The sequence below is a fragment of the Podarcis filfolensis genome (genome assembly GCF_964270895.1).
Source record: "Podarcis filfolensis genome assembly, chromosome: 6".
NCBI lineage: Eukaryota > Metazoa > Chordata > Lepidosauria > Squamata > Lacertidae > Podarcis > Podarcis filfolensis.
The window spans coordinates 91,197,365-91,210,437 of record NC_139609.1 but is presented as its reverse complement, the minus strand read 5'-3'; the positions used below and the strand labels follow the sequence as shown (position 1 = coordinate 91,210,437).

The window sequence follows — 13,073 nt, the reverse complement described above, 5'->3', positions numbered from 1 at the left end:
AGCGTTTTCTATGCGTTATAACACCATGACACCAGATGGCGCTGTGGAGTCCCGTCTTTTGCCGACGTGATTTCCCATTATGAAGTTGACAATGTGTTTTCCTGAGATGCCTTTTCGATGTGTCTAGATCCAGTCCGGCTGAGGAATCACACCCCTCCTCCCAGAGCTACACTAGTGGCCAAAATTGTGGAAACCTTTTGAGGAAAGTATATTTCCGTGGTTCGATGGCACATAACACCTGATTGGCTCTCTAAACACTCATGCTCATTGGCTACATTCAAATGAAGGAATGTTACTGCATATCAACCAAGCAAAAAAGCAAGTTGTGCTTCCTTTTTCTGGTTATTTGGCTATACTTTGGAAAGACTACAGATAACTGAACAAACTTTTGTTGCATTACATTCTTCATTAAATTATCTTTCCATTGATATATAATTTTATGGTATTACTAAAAAAAAAGTGGTGTCACGAGCCATCAAACCTCAGAAATACACTTTTCCCAAAAGGGTTCCACAATTTTGCCCACTAGTGTAGCAAGCTCACCTGGCCAGCTAGGGAGCTGGGCTGTGAGCCCTTGTCTGCCCCCTAGAGTGTACCTTTTGCTGCTCCCTACGCCTCAGAGCGCACCATGTTCAGGGAGACAGGAGCACCTCTGGCTCTGCTGATGGGTCTACCTGCTCTGGTTCCTGTGCACTGACCCCAATCCCCTCCCCATCCTCCGTCACCCCTAAATGGCCTCAGTCCTGTATACCTGAAGGAGAGTCTCCACCCCCACTGAGGTCCAGCTCCGAGGGCCTTCTGGCGGTTCCCGCACTGTGAGAAGTAAGGTTACAGGGACCCAGACAGAGGGCCTTCTCGGTGGTGGCGCCCACCCTGTGGAATGCCCTCCCTTCAGATGTGAAAGAAATAAGCAGCTATCCTATCTTTAAAAGACATCTGAAGGCAGCCCTGTTTAGGGAAGTTTTTAATATTTAATGCTGTACTGTTTTTAACACTCGATTGGGAGCCGCCCAGGGTGGCTGGGGAAACCCCGCCAGATGGACGGGGTATAAATAATAAATTATTATTAGTAGTAGTTGTAGTAATAGTAGCGGTAGTACTGCCATTCCCTGCCTGTCTTGGTGTGTCCCAGTCCTGGCTCCTTCCCTCACTGGGATCCCTGTCCTCCTCCCTGTCATTCTGCCAGTTTATGACATCTGCTTCACACCCTCATTGTTTTGTATTATTTTTTTAAAGAAATTGGAGTTCTTGTTGGAAATACACTAAAAAGGATATACCAAGAGCTCAGGCCACAAGTTTCAATATAAGGAATAATTCCTGCTCGAGAGTTGAAAAGAAAAACGTGTATATTCTGCTAAGAATAACAATTTGAAGCTGATAGTAAATTTAAACACAACGTGTAAGTACGATAGTTTCAAGTAAATTTAAACACAACGTGTAAGTACGATAGTTTTAAGGTAAAACGTTTAAGTACAGGAATAATGTAGTTTCAAATATGCAGTGGTATAGTATAGAGGTACATGAAATACCAGTACACAACAATTATTTTGTACAAGTCTCAATGGCGTTTACTCCGAAACAGGGCCCTGTCCTGGTCACCACTACTGAGTTGTACATCTGATTCACACTCCGGATACTCCTTTTCGGCCCTATTTGATTCTTTATTCCTTATTCTGATTCTATATAATATGGACTCCTTTTGACTGCCATTGAGACTTGTACAAAATAATTGTTGTGTACTGGTATTTCATGTACCTGTATACCATATCACTGCATATTTGAAACTCTTGGTATATCCTTTTTATTGTATTTTTTTTTTGCCTGGCTGGACTGTACCCTTGAACTCCAATGGTGCCTCTTGTCTGCCTGGCCAGAGGATAGAGAGTAGTGCTTGGGTGTGTGTGTGTAGAAACCAGACAATTGTGCAAAGATAAAATTTATATTTATAGCTCCACCCACTTTTGCCTCTGGCCCCACCCACTACTGCCATGTGGCCTCTGCAAGGTTGTGTAGTGGTTAAGCCAGTGTGGTGTAGTGGTTAAGAGCGGTGGACTCGTAATCTGGTGAACTGGGTTTGATTCCCTGCTCCTCCACATGCAGCTGCTGGGTGACCTTGGGCCAGTCACACTTCTTTGAAGTCTCTCAGCCCCACTCACCTCACAGAGTGTTAGTTGCGGGGGCGGAAGGGAAAGGAGAATGTTAGCCGCTTTGGGACTCCTTTGGGTAGTGATAAAGCGGGATATCAAATCCAAACTCTTCTTCTTCTTCTTGTCCAGATAGGAATGTGGCACCTTGGATTGAGCAAAACCCTCCACCCTCTCTCCTAAAGTTATGTTTTCCTGGACATACATCTGTCACCAAAGTGCTCTAGAGCACTTGAAACATTCTCACATCTACAGAAAAAACCTGATATCAGCATGTATGCAGCCATGCAAAGGGCAAAAATCCCACAATTGCCTGCGAGTGGGACTTTGGAGTAATTCTAGTACAGAGCATGTAATGAGATTATCAGACTGATCAACCAGTCTTTTCTGTGGTTTTGGCAATGCAGGCCCAGTTCTTGAGGACCAGGAACTTGAAGTAGTTATGTCTTACAACCAATTTAATTGGGAAAGTGAGGTGGGGGTCCTTCTTAACCCAGGATTATATAGCTGGCTTCTGGTTTGGTTTGGTTTGGTTTTTTGTTTTGTTTTGTTTGTAACCAGTGATATGAAGAAATTTGCTTGGGTTGAGTGTGTGAAGACCCAGCCTTAAGATAATCATACAAAATACGTTTCAAGTGGAAATGTCATAGATTTGGGATCCCAGCAAAATGTCTGTCCCTTTTTTCCCCTAGGCTGAGTGGCACCAGAAGGGACAGTGGCAAAATCCTTTCTTCCAGTGAATTCACATTCAGGTAGACGATGCTTGAGAAGAGGAAATTGGCATTGGCATGATTCAGTTCGAAGATGGTTTTGATGGTTGTTTTCTTCTTAACACGTCCAGCTCATCAACTGGAATTCAACAGAATTGGCGCAGCGCTAAAGAAGGAAAGGTTGGCTTGTACAAGGGGTTTTGGTAGTTCCTGGCTGGCTGGGCAACTCGCCCCCAAGTCTCTCAGGTTCCATTTTGAACTCCCAACTTCATGTCTGAGATGTGACTTTTAACATGGAAGCTATTTGTTTATCTTCCTATTGGAGTTTATCTCTAAGTAGGCCTTTGGCTGAAATATGTTCCCTACACCACTTTAGGACCTTGGCAGAATCCCCAGCAATTACCCCTACCCCACAGATGGAAATCACATTTTAAAAACACCTGTGCCTCAAATGTAAAGATGCATTTTGTGGGGCATTATTTCAGTCAGACCAACAATTCATGTTTTGCCAGGCAGGCAATGTAAAGGGGCTGAGGCTCACAGAGCTTTCCTATGAGATTTGCTAGAGAGAACTCTGTGAGGTCACTCCCTTTGTCTACCTTGTAGGAAGCTGTAGCACAACATACTTCCTTCCTGCCGGCGCTCATCTCATGCTTCCAAACTGACCACACATGCATGTCTGTGTACTACAGCTCAGATCATAGCTGTCAACGTTTCCCCTTTTTTAAGGGAAATTCCCTTATTCCGAATAGGATTCCTTACAAGAAAAGGGAAAAGTTGACAGCTATGGCTCAGATGCCATTTTTGAACTTAAATTCTGCACTTCTGGAGCTTGGATAGTAGTTATAAACCTGCCTTCATTTTGCTACTGTAATTGCTCCTTCAAGACCTAGGTTATGTAAGTAAATCCTACTTTTATTACTTCACAAAACAATGTGTGTGTGGTTGTTGTTTTTAAGGGGTAGAAAAGGGGTAACAGCAGGAAAATCCAATCTGCCTTAAAGCAACCTGGATTATTGTTCCTATAAGGCTATATCAACCTTGTCTTAGCTTCCAAGTTTAGGGTGGTACTCTGCTGATCTCACTCATGTGAGCAAGGAAGTTTAACGCCTAAACAATATATCCTCTCCTAGTGTTTAACCCATTCCTACACATCTGACCTTTTGGGAGATGCAAAGGTGGCAGAAAATGACTGGAACTGAGCTAGCCTCTCCCGACACATGGCCATCTACCCCACAGGGACCCCAAAGCTTTCTGGAATGTATTTGCATCACCCAAACTCACCTGAATCCATCAGCAGCGGATGGGCATTCTCAGCACAAATTGCAGCTGCAAACAAGGCTTTGTGTTCCCCATTGCTGTCATGTTGCTCCAAAAGGACGGGCTCAGTTTTTGGAAGGATGGTTAGGATTCCAAACAGACATGCTCAGTGGCATGTTGACCGGCTGTTGAGTAGAGAGCTGGGAATGGAAAACTGTAATAAGGGAGTGCAGGATGGAATGGAGTGTTGGAGAAGAGGCCATGGCTAAACAGGAGCCCGATGACTGGAGTGAGCATGCTCAGTGGTCAATCAATCCGGTTCAGTCATCAGGAGTCCTTAATCATAGAATTGCAGAGTTGGATGGGACCCTGAGGGTCACAGAGTGTTTACTGACAGCTGGGTGGATGTGTAAAAGATGATGATAGGAGAATGGGAATGGAATGGAGTACCCAGAAACCTCTCCATGCAACAACAATTTGCTGCAGCCCCATTTGCATGGAATAAATTAGTTTGGCAAATATTTGTTTATTTATCACATGCACATCCTGCCTTTCCTCCCACAGGAGCCCAGGGCTGAATTGCAGGAATTTAAGTTGTAAAAAGGGACGTGGATGGCGCTGTGGTCTAAACCACTGAGCTTAGGGCTTGCTGATCGGAAGGTCGGCGGTTCGAATCCCCGCGACGGGGTGAGCTCTTATTGTTCAGTCCCTGCTCCTCCCCACCTAGCAGTTCGAAAACACATCAAAGTGCAAGTAGATAAATAGGTACCACTCCGGCGGGAAGGTAAACAGCGTTTCCGTGCGCTGCTCTGGTTCACCAGAAGCGGCTTAGTCATGCCAGCCACATGACCCGGAAGCTGTATGCCGGCTCCCTCGGCCAATAAAGCGAGATGAGCGCTGCAACCCCAGAATTGTCTGCGACTGCACCTAATGGTCAGGGGTCCCTTTACATTTACCTTTAAGTTGTAAAAAAAGAAAGATAAAGGTAGATCAAAAGTCCACCACTTTCATACAGAATTTCAGTTTAGCTGAGCCCCTTTTCCATCAATCAAAATGAGCCAGATGAATTGAAGCCCCTGTTTCACCTTCACCTTGGATATCCTTGTGTGTTCAGCCAGAGCATACAAGCGCCATTAAAAAATAGATTGAAAGAGGTGCCCTTGGATATCTTTGTTTCAAAGGGGAATCTGCACTGGTGAGGCAACGCCCCTGAATTAGCTTTGGAGGGGCTGTAGCTCAGTGGCAGAGAAACTGCCTTGTATGCAGAAAGTCCCAAATTCAATCCCTGGCATCTCCACGTTGGAATGGGATGCCCAGAACCCCTGGGGAGCTTCTGCCTGTCAGGGTAGACAATGCTGAGTTAGATGGACCAGTGGTGTTCCTAGATATAAGGTCTGCACTCCTTTCCCTTTGAAAAGTAACATGCTTCCGTATGGCAGCTAAATTTGCAAATGGGCTATTGAGATATTAGGGGCGCGGGTGGCGCTGTGGGTTAAACCACAGAGCCCAGGACTTGCCGATCAGAAGGTCGGTGGTTCGAATCCCAGTGACGGGGTGAGCTCCCGTTGCTCGGTCCCTGCTCCTGCCAACCTAGCAGTTCGAAAGCACGTCAAAGTGCAAGTAGATAAATAGGTACTGCTCTGGCGGGAAGGTAAACAGCGTTTCCGTGCGCTGCTCTGGTTCACTAGAAGCGGCTTAGTCATGCTGGCCACATGACCTGGAAGCTGTACGCCGGCTCCTTCGGCCAATAAAGCGAGATGAGCGCCGCAACCCCAGAGTCGGCCACAACTGGACCTAACGGTCAGGGGTCCCTTTACCTTTACCTATTGAGATATTGCAAACAGGACTTTGGCAACAGGGTTTCCCTGGAAGGAGTAAATCCGGGTTAAATTGGGGGAAACTATGGGCCGGCATTTTGATGACAATGGTGCTGTGTGGATGCTGGGGTTAAACTTGTGCACCTGACCAGCACTGATCCCACAGTAAACAGCTGTCTGGACACAACCTGTGATATCTTTGGCCAAACCTTGAATAACTGGACCTGTTAAAGTCAAGCACCTTTATTTTCTCTTTGGAGCTGTGTCATTTTACTTTTGGCCTTCCAGGCAGTGATGCTTTGTGGTTTAGATTGTTGATCCTCCCCCCCCCCCCCGTTTGCACTTCTGTTGCACTTGTTAATAAATCAATTTTTAAAATTGCAAAGTAAAAATTAAACACCTCCTTCATTCCATCTGCATGTCAAGTCTGGGCAATGAGACCACACAGAGGAGTTACTGGTGCTTCTATAATGCCACTCCTCTTGAGTTATTCCAGAGCATTCCCCACCCCACGAAAACAAGGAAAAGATTAAATCTTTGCATTTTTAGCCAGACAGAAGCTTTCAAGATCTGCAATTTGGGCATATACCCTGCTCTGAGTCTAGCTATATCTGGTGATGTGCTGCATAATATTTTAAAGTTATCGCTCTAACCCCTGAACCCTAAATCTGAAGTGATAGATGTCTTTTAAAATGTCAGAATTAAATGTATATATATACTTTTACTTCTTACAGCTTTGGGCAAAAGCCAAAGATAGCAGTGCATGCTTAAATCTGACTGCAACCGGTGGGGATTTAGTGCACTACTATGCGCAACCCAGTCATGCACTGTCTTGTTACTTATAACTGATTTCATGTTGCTCCATGACCTAGTATCAGGACTGAGGAAAGATGAGATAGAAAGCATTAAAAAAAAAGGTGCTAGGATTTTTCAACTTAGTGTGCATGTGCTGTTTTATCAGGATTGAGCCTATTATGCGAAAGCACTTGACGTCTGTTTTAGTAGCAACCTTCAGTGCGCACACTTCTGGACAGATGTTCCCAAGTGTCCTGCACAAGGATAGTGCAATACGTTGCTTTGCATTCATCACATATTTGGATGGGTAAGAAGCATGCTCTGATCCTGCACACATTGGCCCCAGGCAAGATGGCTGCGCATATAGCAGCTGGGGAAAGCTATACAGCATACATATAGAACGTTAGCCTCATAGCTTAGGAATTTGTCCATACCCACCTATCGGCATTTATTTACCAGCTAGATTAAACGTATTTCCATCAGGAGTTCTAAATCATGGGTAGGCAAACTAAGGCCTGGGGGCTCAATCACCTTCTAAATCCGGCCCGTGGACAGTCCGGGAATCAACGTGTTTTTACATGAGTAGAATGTGTCCTTTTATTTAAAACGCATCTCTGGGTTATTTGTGGGGCATAGGAATTCGTTCATTATTTTTTTTTCAAAATATAGTCCGGCCCCCCAGAAGGTCTGAGGAACAGTGGACCAGCCCCCTGCTGAAAACGTTTGCTGACCCCTGTTCTAAATGGTAGGCTGAGAGGCACCCCCTACCACAGAATAGGCTTTGTTTATGTTCTCAGGACGTCAATTGCATGAACCATATCCTACTGCATTGTGGGCAATATGAGCAAGCAAGAGATCAACTGATCAAACCTTTACTAGCAAATTTTCCGGGAAAATCTGAAGCCTCCCATATTAAATACCTTCTGGAGGATAGGTCAAATGATATTGCACTGACCGCGGCAAAGTTTCTTATCATGCTCTAGACTTAACAAAATGACTACCTCGGTCTCTTTCGCCTGTTGTTTGGTTGTCTTAACTGTATCTTGTTTTGAAACTGTTTTGTGGGTCTATGGACTGCAATACACACACACACACACACACACAGAGTCCCCAAACCAATCATTGGCAAGAGCCCTGAGCACCTCTGTAGACTCTACAGTTTAGAGGAAAGGGACACAGGTAACATCTGAAGGCAAGCTCAGCTTCCTCTTCCTGAACAGCTGGTCCATGTTGGGGTGATATGCACGCAACCCCCCATTCCAGCTGCTGGATTGAGCCAGAAACCACATATATGGGCATTATTTTATACTACTCCAGCTATCGCTGCTGTTTTCCAGAACCTAATCCAGCAAAAGGCAGCGGTAACTAAGTCCCTTTGGTAACCAACACAGAATGGTCTTGCGCTGCTAATAAAGACCCGTTGATTTCAATGGGAGTTCGCAGAGTTATATTTTGCTGCACTGTTTTCTCTTGGCTTGAATTCAGAGTTCTGCGGGTGTGCTAAAGGCTCCCCCCATGCATCTCAATGGAAGGTAGAGCTGTTGAAGGCCCACGCCGCATTGCAGCGTCTATTGAAGTGAATGGGGAGCCTGCACAGATAGGAGCTCCAGATGCACATCGAAGCATCTGCAGAGTATCTGAATTTTATGTACTTATTATTACATTTCTATCCCGACGAGCTCAAGATGGCATACATGGGTCTCCATTTCTATTGTCACAACAACCCTGTGAGGTAGGTTAGGCTGAGAGGCAGTGAGCTTCATGGCTAAGTGGGGAGTTGAACCCTGGTACTCCAGGTCCTAATAATTATAATAATTTATTATTTATACCCCGCCCATCTGGCTGGGCCTCCCCAGCCACTCTGGGTGGCTTCCAACAAAACCCTAAAATACAATAACCTATTAAACATTCAAAGCTTCCCTAAACAGGGCTGCCTTCAGATGTCTTCTAAAAGTTTGGTAGTTATTGTTCTCTTTGACATCTGGTGGGAGGGCGTTCCACAGGCTGGGTGCCACTACCGAGAAGGACCTCTGCCTGGTTCCCTGTAACTTGGCTTCTTGCAGTGAGGGAACCGCCAGAAGGCCCTCGGTGCTGGACCTCAGTGTCCAGGCTGAACGATGTGGGTGGAGATGCTGCTTCAGGTATACTGGACCGAGGCCGTTTAGGGCTTTAAAGGTCAGCACTAACACTTTGAATTGTGCTCAGAAACGTACTGGGAGCCAGTGTAGGTCTTTCAAGACCGGTGTTATATGGTCTCTAATATGACAATTCAACCACTGCACCACACTGGCTCTCTGAATCTCACAGTGAGTCAAAACTAGGAATGTATCTTTCTGATTTCTTTGCTTATTGGTATCTGGTGTTGGTACAAATTATTGGTACAAATAACCAAGCTGATGTACCGGATATGAAAAAAGTGCAAGGTGTCCTGTTTAAATCTGTGGCCTGAACTGAATGGAGGAAAACCTTTTTTTAAAACAACAACAACAACCTTGACAACCTTGAAATGAAAATGTTGTGGTCTTTCTCTCTCTCTCTCTCTCTCTCTCTCTCTCTCTCTCCCATAATTGAATCAATCTTCCAAAGGGGGAAAAAATGACACCATGGGCAGGACAAGGCCCCCACATAATGCGAATCTTGCCAAGAGGCCTGTGGGAACCTTAAGCGTGAATTTTTATCTGCAAAACCCTCCAATGCAGTCAATTTTGGAAGGCAAAAGCCAGCCCATGCCCTACCAGCAGTGGAGCCAGCAGGTGGCGATATTTGATTCAGGAGAGGACCACAAACTTCGAAGGATGCTTCCTTCCCCCTTGGAAAATAAAAAAAAAATAAATCAGTATAGCGGTTTGATATCATTAATTAGTGGCTCTGACATTTTAATTTAACTTCAGGAAAAATTAGTTTGCCTGAACAGGGAGGGCGGGGGGTGGGTGGGCGGTAAGATTAGCCACATGAAACAGCATAGGAACGGGCTTGTTGGATGAGGCCAAGCCATTGACTCCACATTCTGCGCAAGCTTCTGGGATGGAAGGCTGTTTGCTCCCAGCCTGGGGGCACTCAGAGATGCACTGCACCTCTTCAAGGAGGTTCCACCGTCGACATCCACTGACAGACCACCCGGACCTTGAATTTTTCTAACCCAAACTATTTAAACCAGTTTCCCTCCTCACAGTGGCGTAGCATGGGTTGTCAGCACCCGGGGCAAGGCAAGTAATTTGCGCCCCCTAACCCATGGATTTTAGCAGGGGGCAGAGAGCTGCGAGTGCGAGCGCGCCCCCCCGATGTTGCGCCCGGTGAGGCCGGGCCCCCCTGCACCCCCCACGCTACGCCACTGCCTCCTCACACCTGGCCCCTGCCAGCAAATTACAACAAGTAATCATTTGCACCAGCTGAAAGGAGGGCTCTCTCCTCTCCACCCCCCTATTGAATATTTATTTATTGTTCATTTATCTCATAAAATGTCTATACCGCTTTATTGTAAAAACCCTCAAAGTGGTTACGAAAAAAGAAAACAATAAACTTGAGAGAGAAATCGCAAGTCTGCTAAAGTTAAAAATACTGAAATGGATTAAAATGACCTCGAGTTTCTAAGCATCAGAGTCGGCTTGTCTGAACGGGAATGCTTTTAGCAGGCTCTGAAAAGAGTAGGTGCCTGCTGGATCTCTATAGGCAGGGAGTTCCAAAGTTCACTGAACAATCAAGCTCTTAAAACATGAAATGGTTTGGCACCTATAGTGCTGCCAATTCCACCGACTGAAGTGGCTGAGTGGGCACATGGCAAAGTGATCTCCTAGGTAAACTGGCCCCGAGTTGTTAAAGGCTAATGGTAACATGTCAAAATTGACCTGGTAGCAAATTGGCAACCAATGCCAATCCCTGGGCCACAGGCGTTCTATGCCGACAAGGCCTCACTCCCGTCAGCAATCGTGTTGCAGCATTCTGCCCCGACAACAGCTTCCAGATCAAACGCAAAGGAAGGCCCCCCAAACGGCGCATTGCAGTAATCCAGTCTCGAAGATTTGCCGTTCTGGTTTGAGGAGCCCTGCGTAATGTATTCCTGCATTTCAGATCTCAGCATCTTGCCCAAGCATTGTGCATTGTTCTGTAACCATCTGTTTCGGAGATGACACAAAAGGACGGCTCGGTGCTGGGCTAAGCACATTTGCAGCTCAACCCTATATATGTTTGCTCAGAAGTAATCCCCACTAGGTTCAATGGTGCTTACTGGCAGGTAAGTGTGCATACGATTACACTGCAAAAACAAAGCAAAACAAAAAAATGTGTTGATTTTAATGCGCCAGATCCAGATTTAGTGATGCTTGCAGCAGCCGCAGTGAACTGAATATGACTAACTTTAAGTCCCACCGATTTCAGGAAATCTACTCACTGGTAAGCCTGGATTCAAGCTGGTGGGTTTAAGACCAGGCTTAACTCTGTGTTGGGTTGTATCTGCGGGTCTTTAAACTGCCCCATAGTTTTGGGGTACACAGAAGTACATTGCAATACAAGTACATAGATACACACATAGCATGTACCCTGGTTTTAAAATATATGGGTTGTACCCAGCTAAGCTTTACTCAAGAGTAGACCTACTGGAACAGATGGGCCTAAGTCAGTCTTGTTCGTTTATTTAAGTGGGTCTCCTTGGAGTAGGACTAGCATTGGCTACACCCCTCTGTATACTTTGTAAGCCGGTTGTGTGAGGCTGAAAGGGAAACAGAAATCTCGGCAGTGGAGCGGGTGCCTCAAACCAATAAGGACAGTTGGAGGCTAGCGCACTCCTGCGATCATGAGTTAATTGCAAGTGATCAGAACAAGATGTCAGTAAATCCATCTAAACCACCTGTGAGAAAAACAACAACAGATGAGAATTAAAACGTTATAAGTCTTTAACCAGCAGCCTTTATTTATTTGGGGTTGGGTTTTTTCCAGTAGCATGGAAATACGTACTAGGGGAAAAAAGGAATCAGAAGGGTAATTCTGTTCATAACCAATCTTTGCACAAAAGAAAAACCAACAGCCTTAAAAATAGCAATAACCCCATACAAGACAAGCCACCATGAATTAAAGCTGCATAAGAGCAATAAACAATAAACTTTCAAGGGAATAATTATAGATTTCCATTAATAATATAAATAAATGAATAAGAATGCATCTTTTTGGTATTTCAAAGTTTTTCTAGTGTCATCTAATTTAGCTATCCTCTGGGCTGGGAATACTTAGATGTTATTCAACAGAATCATACGAAAGGCCGACTCAATAATATCATGGCCTTGGCTGTCTTAAGTCTGCCAGTTTCCATTGATAGGATGTCGTCGGAGACCATCAGTTTATTTTGCGAAAATTTAAAGAAGCGCTTCTGGAAATACCCATTGATGCAGAAGGAAGGGGGGAAATGTTCTGTTGTAAGGATGCATTTGGAGACCAAGTCAAGCCAAAGCAGGTCACACACACACACACACACACACACGATTTGCCCCTAAAACGCCTTGCCTCAGTGCAACAGAAGGAAGGAGAAATGGCCTGTAGATGGATGGATCCTAGACTCAAATGGATGGATGGATCTGTATCTGGATCAGTTATGTCCCACCACCTCATCCCTCGATTAAAAAAAGTAATTGCTTGAACCTGGGAGAATATTCGCAGCTACAAACCAGAGTGGCTCTGGTTCATCTATCCCAGAACCTGGAGCCCTCCAGTTCTGGCGGACTACGGTACCCATAATCCCTGACCATTGGCCAGGCTGGCTGGGGCTGATGGGAGATGGAGTTCCGCCAACATCCCCAGGGTCTGGGAAGGTCGTTTTAGGCTGTGACAGGCCACTGGGAGCCTGTACAGTGGTACCTTGGGTTAAGAACTTAATTTGTTCCAGAGGTCTGTTCTTAACCTGAAATTGTTCTTAACCTGAAGCACCACTTTAGCTAATGGGGCCTCCTGCTGCCGCTGTGTCACCGCTGTGCCATTTCTGTTCTCATCTTGAAGCAAAGTTCTTAACCGAGGTAATATTACTGGGTTAGCAGAGTCTGTAACCTGAAGCGACTGTAACCCGAGGTACCACTGTACTTGGGTGCTTTTTGGTGGTAGAATTGGAAGAGGTGGGTGGGAAGGTGTTAAAGGCGACCCCTGCTGGAATCTGCCAACATAGCAGCCTGACCTTATATTCGGTGTCCCCGGCCCAAGGGGGACTCTCTGGGTGCGGGGTGGGGAGTGCGGGGAAGGGGAAGGGAAGCTTTCGGCTCAGCCTTTCTCCTCTTCTGCCCTTGTCGTGGTTGCGGCGCTCCCTCTAGTTCTGGGGAGACCCCAGCTGATTTGCAAGTCTGGGGTTTGCTAAAGGAAAGAGGGACATT

The 13,073-nt window shown here is 45.6% G+C and overlaps 1 long non-coding RNA gene across 1 annotated transcript in view; it reads right to left on the bottom strand.

The window, feature by feature from the left end:
• Positions 1 to 13,073, bottom strand: part of LOC310764852 — a 292,721-nt gene that overhangs the window by 89,384 nt on the left and 190,264 nt on the right. The window contains exon 2 of the long non-coding RNA XR_014549277.1: positions 5,705 to 5,831. This is a non-coding gene — a long non-coding RNA (uncharacterized lncRNA). The remainder of the gene's footprint in view (positions 1 to 5,704; positions 5,832 to 13,073) is intronic.